The sequence below is a fragment of the Hemitrygon akajei genome, chromosome 7, assembly GCF_048418815.1.
Source record: "Hemitrygon akajei chromosome 7, sHemAka1.3, whole genome shotgun sequence".
Taxonomy (NCBI): domain Eukaryota; kingdom Metazoa; phylum Chordata; class Chondrichthyes; order Myliobatiformes; family Dasyatidae; genus Hemitrygon; species Hemitrygon akajei.
In genome coordinates this window covers 119,523,469-119,538,536 of record NC_133130.1, presented here as the reverse complement: position 1 = coordinate 119,538,536, position 15,068 = coordinate 119,523,469, and positions in this window count along the sequence as shown.

Below are 15,068 nucleotides of genomic sequence, written 5' to 3'. Positions count from 1 at the left end.
TTAGAAAAACTGCAGAAAAGGTTTACCAGGATGCTGCTGGACTTGGGGGACTGAATAACAAGAGAGCCTGATTTTTTCTTGAATGTAAAAGACTGAAGAGTGATCTGATACAGGTATATCAAATCATGAGTGGCATTGATAAAGTGAAAGCATAGTTGTTTCTTAAGGATGGAGGTGATTAAAAAAAAACAAGTGCATCGATTCAAAAACAGAAGTGAGAGATTTTAAAGTGTTAAGAGTTAAGAAAATTAATCAGAATTGGTTTGTTCTAAGGATTAGAGATGAATTCTTAAAAATGCATCTTGTACAGATTTTTGTGTGAGCTGGTGTAGGAATTGGGAATTGCTAGGAATTGTTCAAGGAGGTAGACAAAATGTCAAGGGACGAGGACTTTGGGACTCATCATCACAGAATATAGGATGTTTCAAACCAGTTCTGGAACAGGGAGATGTGTAATCTGGAAATTAAGGCTCTTTCCATTATTGTAGACCGCATCAGAAAAGTGTGGATGAGGAGAAGTTACGGTACCTTGGAAACTTATTCGGCCCCCAACCATTTGTCCACATTACTGATTATTACAATTAGGTATTTTGAATCGATTTTACTGACAATCTATTTTGTGACTCTTATGCTCTTAGTTTTCACAGTAGGACACCAAAAGAGGGAACATTTTAAAGCATGAGTAACTATGTTTTTTAAAAACTGAAGTGTTAGTAGTTTGCAAGTATTCATACCCCTTTGCTCAGTAACAAGTTGAATCATTCTCACAGCCAATACAGCCAGTAGTTATTTTGGATAAGTCTCTGTTTGTTTTACATTATGTAATGAAGCAATACTTGCACATTCCTCCTTGTAAAATTCCTCAAGCAATGCGAGGTTATTTGGGGGGTGGGGCTGGTGGGGTGAGTGGCAGTGGACAGCAATTCTGAGGTCCTGCTAAAGATGTTCGACAGGGTTAAGGTCAGGACACTGACTGGGCCATTAAAAGAAATCAGACGTGTTCATGTGAAGCCACTCCATGGTTGCTCTGGCAGTGCGCTTTATGTTGTTCTTCTGATGAAAGACAAACTTGTTCCCTAGTTAAAGCTTTCTAGCAAATTTTCGAATCTAGCCGCTCTCTTTATCAGCATTCATCTTCCCAACAATCCTTACTAGATTTCCTTTCCCTGCAAGTGAAAACTATCCCATGGCATGATTCTACCTCCACCATACTTCCCAATAGGAATAGTATTAACCGACTGATCTGCAGAATTCGATTTAGACGAACCGCTTAGATTTGAGGGTAAAATGCTCCATATTAGTCTCATCCGACCAGCGTACCTAATTTCACATCTTTACAGGGTCTTTGAGCACTAGAACACTAGGACACCAGAACACCACAGCATAGTACAGGCCCTTCGGCGCTCGATGTTGTGCCGACCAATATATTCCATTAAAAATGTACTAAACCCACACTAGCCCGTAATCCTCTATTTTTATTACATCCATGTGCCTGTCCAAGAGGCTCTTAAGTGCCCCTACTGTTTTAGCCTCCACCACAACCCCTGACAAGTCATTCCAGGCACCCACAACCATCTGAGTAAAAATCGTATTCCTGATATCTCCCCTAAACTTCCTTCCCTTGACTTTGTACATATGCCCTCTGGTATTTGCTATTCGTTCCCTGGGAAACAGTTACTGGCTATCAACCATATCTTTGCCTTTCATATTCTTATAGAGCTCTATCAAGTCCCCACTCATCCTTCTACACTCCAAGCAGAAAAGTCTCAGCTCTGCTAACCTTGCCTCATAAGACTTGTTTTCCAATTCAGGCAACATCCTGGTAAATCTCCTCTGTACCCTCTCCATAGGTTCCACATGCTTCCTATGATGACGTGCCCAGAACTGAACACAATACTCTAAGTGTGGTGTCACCAGAGATCTGTAGAGTTGAAACATGACCTCTCTACACTTCAACTCAATCCCCCTATTAATGAAGCCTAGCATCCCATGGGCCTTCTTAAATATCCTATCAACCTGTGCAGCGACCTTGAGGGATGTATGGATTTGAAAACCAAAGTCCCTCTGTTTATCCTCACTCTTAAGTAACCAACCATTAACCCTGTACTCAGCTTTCTATTTTGTCCTTCCAAAATGCATCACCCCACACTTATCCAGCACAAATGTTCAAGGGTGAACGCACAGAAGTAATGTGGAGGAAGTTTAAGGACCACTTGTGCTGGGTTCAGGATAAGTTTGTCTCACTTAGACTATGAAAAAAAAATAGTAGGAAAAGGGAACCGTGGCTAACGAAACACGTGAGGCAACTCGTCAAGAGGAAGAAGGAAGCGTATGTTAGACATAAGTAGCAGGAAGCAGGAAGGGCTCATGAGAATTATAGGCGGGCCAGCATGGAGTTTAGCAAAGGATTTAGGAGAGGTCGACGGGGCATGAGAACGTCTTGGCACTTAGGATTAAGGAAATCCCAAAGGCGTTCTATGTGTATGTGAAGAACAGAAGGATGATAAAAACGAAGGTGGGGCCGTTAAAGGACAAAGAAGTCAACATGTGCCTGGAAGCAAAGGAAGCTACGGAGGTCCTAAATGAATACTTTAGTATTCACAAGAGAAAAATACCTTGATCAGGGTGAGGTCGAAATAGAACAGGCCCGTGTGCTGGACAATGTTGAGATTAAGGAAGAACAAGTGCTGGATATTCCTAAAAACATCAAGATTTATAAGTCCCGTGGGCCGGACGTGATATACACTAGGTTGCTGTGGGATGTGAGAGGCAGGATAACTAGAGCAGTAGCTCTGATCTTTGAATCCTCTTCGGCTTCAGGGGAGGTGCTGGAGGATTGGCGAATGGCAACTGTAGTTCAAACAACAACACACACAAAATGCTGGTGGAACACAGCAGGCCAGGCAGCATCTATAGGGAGAAGTGCTGTCGACGTTTCAGGCCGAAACCCTTCGTCAGGACTAAACGAAAGGAAAGATAGTAAGAGATTTGAAAGTAGTGGGGGGAGGGGGAAATGTGAAATGATAGGAGAAGACCGGAGGGGGTGGCATGAAGCTAAGAGCTGGAAAGGTGATTGGCGAAAGTGATACAGAGCTGGAGAAAGGAAAGGATCATTGGACGGGAGGCCTCAGGAGAAAGAAAGGAGGGGGTAGTGGAAGCACCAGAGGGAGATGGAGAACAGGCAAACAGCTAAATATGTCAGAGATGGAGTAAGTAGGGGAGGAGGGGCATTAACGGAAGTTAGAGAAGTCGATGTTCATGCCACCCCCTCCGGTCTTCTCCTATCATTTCGCATTTCCCCTCCCCCCACTACTTTCAAATCTCTTACTATCTTCCCTTTCGGTTAGTCCTGACGAAGGGTCTCGGCCCGAAACGTTGACAGCGCTTCTCCCTATAGATGCTGCCTGGCCTGCTGTGTTCCACCAGCATTTTGTGTGTGTTGTTGTTTGAATTTCCAGCATCTGCAGATTTCCTCGTGTTGGCAACTGTAGTTCCCCTGTTTTAAAAAGGTAATAGGGAGAATCCTGAGAATTATGGACCTGTGAGTCTTACGTCGGGGGTCTGCAAACTATTGGAAAGGATTCTTAAGGATAAGATCTACGAGCATTTGGAGTAGTACAGTCTACTCAAGGATAGTCAACATGGCTTTGTGAAAGGAAGTTCGTGCCTCACGAACATAATTGAGTTCTTTGAATAGGTAACAAAAGACATTGATGAGGGTAGGGCGGTAGATGTGGTCTACATGGATTTTAGCAAGGCATTTGACAAGGTCTCCCACGACAGACGCATCCAGATAGTCATGAGGCATGGGATCAACGGAACCTTGGCTGTTCGGATAAAAAAATTGGCTTGCAGCAAGAAAGTGGAGTGTAGTACTGGAAGGAATGTTTTCTGTCTAGAGGTCGGTGACTAGTGGAGTGCCGCAAGGATTTGACAATAGACAGTAGGTGCAGGAGTAGGCCATTCGGCCCTTCGAGCCAGCACCGCCATTCACTGTGATCGTGGCTGATCATCCACAATCTGAACACCGTTCCTGGCTTCTCCTCATATCCCTTGACTCCGCTATCTTTAAGAGTTCTATCTAACTCTTTCTTGAAAGTTCTGGGACCCCTGTTTTTTGTGATTTTTATAAAATACCTGGATGGCGAGGCGGAAGGATGGGTGAGTAGGTTTGCGCATGACACGAAGATTGGAGGAGTTGTGGATGGAGCTGTAGGTTGTCGAAGGTTATAAGAGGATATAGGCAGGATGCAGAGTTGGGCAGAAAAGTGGAAGATGGAGTTCAATCCGGAAAAGTGTGAGGTGATGCATTTTGGAAAAACAAAGCAGAAGGCTGACTACAGGGTTAATGGTCGGTTACTTAAGAGTGTGGATGAAAAGAGGTTACCTTGGAGTTCAATTCCATACATCCCTCAAGGTCGCCGCACAATTTGATAGGATAGTTAAGAAGGCCTATGGGTTGCTGGGATTCATTAATAGATGGATTGAGTTCAAGAGTAGAGAGGTCATGTTGCAACTCTACAAATCTCTGAGGAGACCACCTTTAGTGCATTGTGTTCATTTCTGGTCACATTATAGGAAGGATGTGGAAGCTATGGAAAGGGTGCAGAGGAGACTTACCAGGATGTTGCTCGGATTGGAAAACAAGTCTTATGAAGCAAGGCTAGCAGAGCTAGGACTTTTCCCTTTGGAGCGTAGAAGAATGAAAGGGAACTTGATAGAGGTCTACAAGATTATGAGAGGCATAGACAGGGTGGATAGCCAGTACCTGTTTACCAGGGCAAGAATAACAAACACCAGAGGGCATATGTACAAAGTTAAGGGAGAGAAGTTTAGGGGAGACATCAGGGGTAGGTTTTCAACACAGAAAAGTTGTGGGTAACTGGAGTGAATTTCCAGGGATGGCGGTGGAGGCTAAAACATTAGGGGCATTTAAGAGCCTCTTGGACAGGCACGTGGATGAAGGAAAAATAGAGTGTTACGGGGTAGTGTGGGTTTTTAAAGGCATATATGGATCGGCACAACATCGAGGGCTGAAGGACCTGTACAGTGCTGTGGTATTCTAGTGTTCTAGTGAGACCATGTTGGTCATCCCCGATCAGTCGACCTCTATCTATATGTTTACTTTATGTATTTCGTCCCGCAAAGTACCTTCCAATAATTTTCGCACTATTAGCGTCAAGCCCACCGGCCAATAATTTTCAGGTTTATGATTAAAGAAGTTGTTAAACAGCAGGAAAAAAAACATTATCTAACCTCCACACCTGTCACCCAGGATGTTTTAAATATCTCAGCTAAGGCCCCGGCAGTTTCTGTACTGGCATCCCACTCGATTTGAGGGAACGCCTTGCTAGTCCCTGGGGATTTCTCCAACCTAATCTACCTCGGGTTATCAGACACCTCCTCCTCTACAATATGGGGTCGATGATGCGGCTTTGTATCAGATCAATACAATGTGTCCGTCTCCTGAGCAGATATAGAGGCAAAGCAAGTATTTAAGGTCTGCCCCATTTCTTTAGGACCCACACATAGATTACCATTCAGATTTCCAGAGAAAATGTTTTATTCTACACAGCATATTTATTTTTAAAAATCGTATATGTAGCAAATTCTTCCGCAAGTTAATTTTATAACTGGTACCCACTGTACTTACAATGAAACAGAACCGAATAAATTAAAACCAACACGCAATACCGATAAGAAAATGTGCAAAAGAAGATTATATGTACAAAAATATAAAAATTATTAATAATGGTTAATAAATGATCAGCATATAATATTGACAATCTGAAATGAATCCATAGGTTGTGGGGTCAGTTCGTAATTGAGAAGAGTGACTATATTCACTCTGGTTCAGCAAGCTGATGGCTGAAGGTGAATAACTCTTTCTGAACTTTAGGGTGTGGGATCCGAGACTCATGTTCTCATGTTGCATCTTCGGAAGCAAGCGAGAGACTTAGAAGTGGTACAAAAAGTGCGAAATTTATTAATACAATAGGCAAAATAAAATGTCAATTACAATGTCTTTGATACCTCAGAGATTCTCGGCCAGAAATTCACTCGACAAGGAACAGGAAGACCGTGACCCCGAAGGGTTAGATCGGCCCGTTATAAATACACTTCAGGGCACGCACGAAGGAATTCGTTCATCATCTAACTAAAACCCTGGTGTCTTGACAAACTTACCAGTAACCATTCTGATAAGGGACAAATGTCCAAGGATTGTTGATTAGTCACCTGCTAAGTCTCGAGGAGAATTCATTGGACAATTCCAATTAATTCCAAATGTAAACTAGAGTCCTAACTGTAACACATAAAAACACGAAACACGACAATGCGTCATAATTGAAATTAATGAAACGTGTAGAATTAAGAAAACAGCAAAAAACGCAGAGCCCTCAGAATACTGTGCAGACGACCGGGGGTTATGTCAGAACACCAACAACATCGGCCGGCATCTGACGGCCCAAGATGACCTGGATGTAACCGATGAAAATCTGAAATATGTTCTGAATCCAGAATATCCCTGAAATAAACTCAACACCATTCCTCTGGACATATCCCTCCCAGTCTGCCTATTATTGTAGTTGTCGTTTTATTTTTGATGAAAAGAATAGTCTGCAGACTGTGTAAATAGTTTCAGCATCTATGATACTTGCGGGTGGGCGGGGAATGGATGGCTTGTGAATCTGCATTAAAGTGAGACCCAGCCGCCTCTGAAAGGTGTCGCTATTGTGCTAAAATTTCGGATGAATTCTGTGTAAAATTTGGCGAATCCCAAAAGCCGTTGAACTTGTTTAATACAAGTAGTCCCGCACTGCACAGGATTTTTTTTTCAGGGTGAATAAGAAGATTTTCATGGGACATGACGAATCCCAACAGGGGAGGTGGATCCCACTCTTCCCCATTTTCAGAGAGAAGCGATTCTTTAACAGGAACTGAAGAACCGGACTTACCTGTGTTACATGCTCCTATAAGAGTTGGAAAACAGCAAAATATCATCGAGGTACATACAATGGAATGCAAAAGTTTGGGCACCCCTGGTCAAAATTTCTGTTACTGTGAATAGTTAAGTGAGTAGAAGATGAACTGATATCCAAAAGTCATAAAGTTAAAGATGCAACATTCCTTTCAACATTTTAAGCAAGATTAGCGTATTCTTTTTGTTTTGTACAATTTTAGAGTGGAAAAAAATGAAAGGAGCACCATGCAAAAGTTTGGGCACCCCAAGAGATATCAGCACTCATAGCTTTTACCAAGGTCTCAGACCTTAATTAGCTTGATAGGGCTATGGCTTGTTCACAGTTGTTAGGAAAGGCCAGGTGACGCAAATTACAAAGCTTTATAAATACCCTGACTACTCAAAACTTGTCCCAGCAATCAGAAGCCATGGGCTCCTGTAAGCAACTGCCTAGCACTCTGAAAATAAAAATAAATTATGACCACAAAGCAGAAGAAGACTATAAGAAGATAGCAAAGAGTTTTCAGGTAGCCGTTTCCTCAGTTCATAATGTAATTAAGAAATGGCAGTTAACAGGAACGGTGGAGGTCAAGTTGAGGTCTGGAAGACCAAGAAAACTTTCCGAGAGAACTGCCCGTAGGATTGCTAGAAAGGTAAATCAAAACCCCCGTTTGACTGCAAAAGGCCCTCAGGTAGATTTGGCAGGCTCTGGAGTGGTAGTGCACTGTTCTACTGTGCAGCGACACCAGTACAAATATGACCTTCATGGAAGAGTCATCAGAAGAAAACCTTTCCTGCATTCTCAACACAAAATTCAGCGTCAAACGTTTGCAAAGGAACATCTAAACAAGCCTGATGCAGTTTGGAAACAAGTCCTCTGGACTAATGAAGATAAAATAGAACATATTGGCCGCAATGAGCACAGATATTTTTGGAGAAATAAGGGTGCAGAATTTCATGAAAAGAATACCTCTGCAACTGTTAAGCACGGGGGTGAATCGATCGTGCTTTGGGCTTGTGTTGCAGCCAGTGACACGGGGAACATTTCACTGGTAGAGGGAAGAATGAATTCAATTAAATACCAGCAAATTCTGGAAGCAAACTTCACACCGTCTGTAAAAAAGCTGAAGATGCAAAGAGGATGGTTTCTACAACAGGATAATGATCCTAAACACACATGAAAATCCACAATGGACTACCTCAAGAGGCGCAAGCTGAAGGTTTTGCCATAGCCCTCACAGTCCCCCGACCTAAACGTCATCGAATATCTGTGGATACATCTCAAAAGAGCAGTGCATGCAAGACGGCCCAAGAATCTCACAGAACTAGATGCCTTTTGCAAGGAGGACTGGGCGAATATCCCCCAAACAAAAACTGAAAGACTCTTAACTGGCTATAGCTTTTACAAGCTGTGATACTTGCCAAAGGGGGTGTTACTAAGTACTGACCACGCAGGGTGCCCAAACTTTTGCTTCGGGCCCTTTTCCTTTTTTTGCTATTTTGAAACTGTAAAAATGGAAATCAAAAAAGTAATCGTGCTTGAAATAGTACAGAAATATGGCATCTTTAATTTATGCCTTTTGGAAATCAGGTCATCTTTTACTTGCTCAGCTATTCAGAGTAACAGAAATTTTGACAGGTATGCCCAAACTTTTGCATGCCACTGTAAACACGAACTTATTAAGCAATTCCCTCAGAACGTTAGTGAAAAGAAAAATGTGTAAAAGACAACTGGAGGATTGGTCAGTCTAAAGGATATCAATAAGCATTTGTAATGGCCCATCGAGCTATTAGCAACTCTCTTCCAATCACCCCATTCATGAATACGAATTAAATTTTAAGTACTTCTCGGGTCCAGTTTGTGAAACATTGTTGTCCCTTGCACTAATACAAGCGCAAGGGAATCCGAATCAGAATCAGGTTTATTATCACCGGCATGTGTCGAGAAATTTGTTAACAGTTCAATATAATACATAATATAAAAGAACAAATATAATAACAATTGATGAATAAATTAATTGCAGTATACATATATTCAAAAATAAAATACTATATATTAAAAGAATGAGGATGTGTTCAAGGGTTCAATATTCTTAGAAAACGGATGGCAGAGGGGAAGAAGCTGTTCCTGAGTCGCTAAGTGTGCGTGTGAGTGGTAGAGATTCTTAATTGTTACTGTGAAAAAAGCGCCTATAATCTATACAAGTCCTTTCTTTTGTTACTGAAATCAACCCTGCTCCTGCCGGAATTGTAAAAGGTCGTAAAAGGTCTAATAAACCCTGAGACAAGAGCCTCCGATTATATTTGACTTTGGACAGAATTTCGGGTCCTGATCGGCAAAATTAGTTTTTCTCCTTGTTGTCATGTACCTAAAGTAACTGTATGGCACAATCAGAGTAATGATGGAGCGGTACGTGTATTTGCAATCCGTTTACTGAAAACCTCAAGCAGGTCAGAATTATCCTAGGAAACATTCTGAGATCATCATCGGTCGCAAACTTGGAAATGTTAGAGACCGAACCAGAAACACGTGTTGCAGACTCGGGAATTTGGGAAGCTTCTCGAAGGCAGACTTAATGACAGCTGGAAGAATGTGGCACTGGAGTTTAGCACAAGAGAGCACGACTTCGGGATTGAAGAACGTCCATTTAGAATAGAGATGCGGAGAAATTACTTTACTCAGAGAGTGGTAAATCTATGGAATTGGTTGCCACGTGCGTCTAGGAGGCCAAGTCATTAGGTGTATTTAAGGCAGAAATAGATAGGTTCTTGATTAGCCAGGTCATCAAAGGGTATGGGGAGTGGGGATGACTGGAAGAATTTGATCAGCCATTATTGAATGGCGGAGCAGACTTGGTGGGCCGAATGGCCTACTTCTGCTCCTATATCTTATCGTCTTATGCTCTTATGGCTACTACCATTAGACATTAACGGACCCATGCTTTGTAAAGCCCGGATCTATTCCCAGTGGAATAGATAAAGTAAAATCTATCATTGGCCTCAGGGGCTGTGAAACATGACTTTGTTTCCTGATTCAAGTGTCCCGCATCAAGAACGGTGTTCTCAAGGCATGGTCCAGATTAGAAATTAGGGCTCCACTTCGTCCGCCACCCCACTGATCTAAACAAAATCACCATTGGAGCGGGAGTCTATAAATTTTCCGAATGTCTGATCATTGTCGCCCCGGGACAATAAAAAGAGTCCATGCACCCAGAGGTCGTAGGTTAGGAGGTATCTTTAGGATCATCACGGAACTCCCTCTACCAACGAGAAAATCCTTAGTCTGTGAGAGGAAACCGGAACACCCGGAGAAAACCCATGCAATCACGGGGAGAAAGTACAAACTCCTTATGGGCATCGTCGGAAATAGAACCCTGCACTCTGTGGTCACCTGTACTGCAAAGCGTTGTGCCAGCCACAACGCCAACGTGCCTTCTTGTATAGAGGAGTACGGTTGTATGACGATTGCACTTGAACATGAACTTGAGCACCATGGGCCGTACCCGCCATAAGTCGGACAGGGGTGTTTCCACGAGATGTCTGTTTCTTTCCCCGAATCATTCCGTCTACTCACACTCACGTCCCAGTGGCATTGTGTACGCCTCGGTAAAATCGGAAAACAATCTTCTAAAAGACACAAAGAATATGGAGCTAATTGTTTTATTCGTTTTTTTATCTGTAAAGAATAAATCTCTTTCCGACCGTTTTCAATGTGATTGTCCGGTATACACAGGCCGTTGTGCTTTCTGGAATAATAATGACAGTTCCGGTTATATTTTCTAATTATTTATTTCGCTTATATGCCAACTCTTTCTGAAAGCTCATATAAATTCCATTGCAACAGATAATTGTATTTAAACTATATTTTGTAATGTACTTCTACAAAGTGGATAATTATTTTTTACTGCCGGATACCACACACTACTCCGTACCCATTCGATTCCCCACGGATATCACTTTGAAGTTAATTGTTTCCTCGTCTCAGCTTGTTATTCAAAGATCAAGGGACTTTTCTCGATTTATATATATATATTTCCATGTAAACGGAATTTGACGCGTTGTGATGGACAGGGTGCCACACGTAACAAAAGAACAATATTCAACAAATATAAATGCTATAGAATTATATGAAACACAGTCAGATATTGAAGTACGTATATAGAATAAAAAATGTATTTATAACAACATCTATGCACAATGTAAATAACATTCTCAACGTGGTTTAAAGTGTTTTCAATGTAGTGACTGAGCTTATGAATAGATGGAGAGGGACTGCTGACTGGAATCGCTTATCAGATGAAGGGCCTGCGAGAAGAAACATTTAAATGGCGTAAATTTCTGAAGATGTTGCCAGGAATACAGGGCGTGATTTATGGGAAGAAGTTGGCTGGCTGAATTTTCATTCCTTGGAACGTACGAGAGTGAGTGGCGGACTTGTAGAAATGTTGAAATTAGGAGAGATATAGATAAGGTCTATAGTGACAGTTATTTTTAACCCCTGAGGAAGGGAAAAACCTTATAATATGGCGTTAAGTGTGTCGTTTGATAGCCCTCTCGCGCTTTCCATGGAGGAGCTTTTTGGGAAGGCAGTTTGTACGGTGGGTATTACCTGCAATGGTCATTCCTGCCCGCATCATTTTCCTAGTCACAGACAAGTCCCGCAGTGATGGTAGACTACAGCCAATGACTTTTTTCTGCTGAAGTGATATTTCGTAGTTGTTTCCATGTATTATCAGAGGATGTTGCATCAAACCAGAGAGTAATGCCTGATGTGAGGATGCTGTCGATGACGACACTGTAGAAATGCATCGGACATTTCTGCGGAAAGTGGAATTTTATCAATTGCCGCAAGAATTCCATTCTCTCCCGAAACTATTTTTAAGAAGGAGATAGTTTTCTCCCACATGTGGTCCATAATAGACAAGATCGGCCACGCTTCTCTGTATTTCACAACTTTCCGTTCTCGACGAGTTCTTGTGTAAGGGGCGTGCTCCACGTTCACCTCCGCCGGGACTTCAATGATAAGAGCCCAAACTGAGTAACAAAATTGTGGTGCAGCATGAAACTCTGTTGAGAAAATTGAGACACCAGATGGTGCGCTTCAGGGTCTACAGCGTCTTCTCCGACACAGACTGTCAATGCTGCTATCCCCTGACGAGCAACACTCTCATGGTGGAGAGGTCTCGGGGAGGGTAGTAGGGTGGATGGGGACATATGCGCCATTCTCCGACTCGTTGTTCATCAACAACCGGAGCTCGACAACACGGGACTCATAAGTCTGGGTCCCTGACCAGTCAAATCTGACATTTCCGGGTTTCAATCAAGACGAGTGTTCTCGTCGTTGTCCCTCTGTTCCTGGGAAGTAGTTGCCTAGAGTCCTAATGAGATATAGCACAGAAACTGCCTACATCCATGGACCTAGACTGGGACCATTTCCCTCCACAGCCCTACCATATTTGTGCCTATCTAATGTTCTTTTAAACTTTAAAAATGAACTTACATACACCACGTTTGCTGGCAGCTTGTTCCACTCTCTCATAACACTCCGAATGAAATTTCCCTTCATGTTCGCCTTAAAATTGTACCTTTCCTCTTTAGCCCATGACTTCTGGTTGTAGTCCCACCCAACCTCAGTGGAAAAAGCCTGCTTGAATTTACCCTATCAATACCCGTCATAATTGTTTACAGCTCTATCAAGTCTACTCTTAATCTTCTACATTGCAAGGAAAAAAGTCCTAACCTGTTCAATTAGTCAGGAAAATATACAAAGTGCACTAAATTACAAAATAAACAAACAGTGCAAAATTGGACTAATTAGGGTCTAAAAATGGTCGTATTCCCTCTTACACCTTGAATACATCTCCTCTGGTATTAGACATTTAATCCTCAGGTTATGCACGCTGACACTGCCTTTAACCCGCTGAAACTCCCACATGCACCTAGATTACCCTAGAACAAATATTATTTCGAGCAGTTCCCAAATAACTGGCAAACATTGAAATAATAGTAAAAGTAATTTTCACCGTTCAAAGTGCAATTGTTATTATATTTTCTACAAAAAAAAATCCTTGAGATTTGTTACTCCTACGCACAGTGCACCGACACCCCCAAATCCTTGTGCACCCATATTCGCCGACACACCTTGAAATCTGTGCACATCCACAAATCCCTCCGTAAACCTCATATTATCCTCGAGCAAACCAATTTCAATGCAGTTCACAAACGAACTCCCCCACCTTAGAGAACAAAATGAACAAGGTTCAAATTGAAAGTGCATTCATTAATAAACTATCTAATTTGAAACAATCTTTGTATTCGCCACAAACCCATATCCGCCGGCACCCCCAATTCCGTGCAGAACCCCACATGCCTGTGCACCCTCCTATTTGCTGACACGACCTTAATCTGCGCAGATTTTCAAATCCGTACAGGCCTAAAACCCTAGCGTAACCCAAATCCGTGTGCCTCCGTACACCTCCAAACATGGGAACATCGCTACATTGACCTTAGATAATCTTTGAGCAAAATGATTTCAAAACATACCACAAACTATCTGCCTCCGCTTTAAAAAATGAAAGTACCAGGTTTAAATTGAAAGTACATTTACTATGAAGCAATCTAAAATGAAAGCATCTTTATATTCTTCACAACCCTCCATCACCAGCACCCCCAAATCCGTGCAAAACCCAACAGGACTGTGCACCCCCGTATTTGACGGCACGCCCTACCTCTACGCACATCCCCAAATCAGTGTACAACCTCAAAGCCGCTGACACATCCATTTGCACATTTTATTTTTTTCAGAGAAACAGTCCTTTCAAACAGTTCACTAAACAGGTACCTCCACCTTAAAATACAGCTCCACATTGTCCAAAGATGAAAAAGCCTTTATTGGAAATGTATGAATAGAAAGACACTGTTTTGAGATTTCTCACGACATCCCCTAATCTGTGCACACACCAATGACCGTGATGATCACTATATTGGACAACTCATCCGTAAATCGGCACACATCTGCAAATTCGTGTACACCTAGAAGCGCGCTGACAACCCATATATTCACATTCCCTTATCCCAGTTCACAAAATCGCTGTCTCGGCCTTAAAGAAATGGTAAAACCAAAGTTCTGTATATATGTATCAATAGATATATTAATCAAGAATCTATAAATGCACCAACACTCTGCCATTATTATTAAAAGCTCTAAACATGAATCAACTTTCAGATTCGTCAGAACCCCAAATCCACGGATACCCACAAATCTTTGTGCACCTATATGCGCCGATACACACATAAATCTGCACACATCGCCAAATCTGCACGCGCCCCTATATCTGTGGGCAGTTCGAAATCCACCCGCACCCTTAACATCCATCTGAACACACACTCGCAACCTCCTCTATCTGTGAACAACAGCAAATCCTTCTGCACCGCTTAATTTGCTGACACCCCCACAGAAACATTTATTTATCCCAGAGCCAGAATCATCTCCCACCGTTCACAGAGTAGCTTGGTCATATTTAACTGATAAGAAGAACAAAGAACACTGTTCAAAGTGCCATCCCCCACCGCTCCCCCCACACCACACACACACATCCATGGAGGACCGAAATCCGGGTACACCAAGAAATCTGTGAACATCCCCAAAGCCGCATGCGCCCCTAGTCATTGCGGAACCCCAAACCCATGTGCCTCCTCAGATCTGCGGGCACCCTGAAACCGGCTGCCAATCCCACATGCACATTTGATTACCCTTGAGCAAACATAATTTCAAACATTCTACAAAATTTGGAGAAGCAAGTCTGAGAATAAGAACGGGATTGCTGCGAGAGCCACTTTGATGTTTTCTTCTCATCAGGGTTAAGAGAGGCGGGACTGCGGAGGCGTGTGACGTCGGGCAGTGAAGCGTGGAAGATTTAAAAGGAACACAGCCTTATATAGCGGGCAAAGTCGTTTGCTGGCAGCAGAGTGAGCCGGGAGCAGAGTGAAGACTTAAGGGCTTTGGTTCAACGGGCTTAGGCGGAAACGGGCGAGGCAAGGTAGGTTTAGGTTTCAATTTTTCCTGTTGTTTGAGGAAAGGGGGAATTATGAGTGTCAGGGCAGCTTG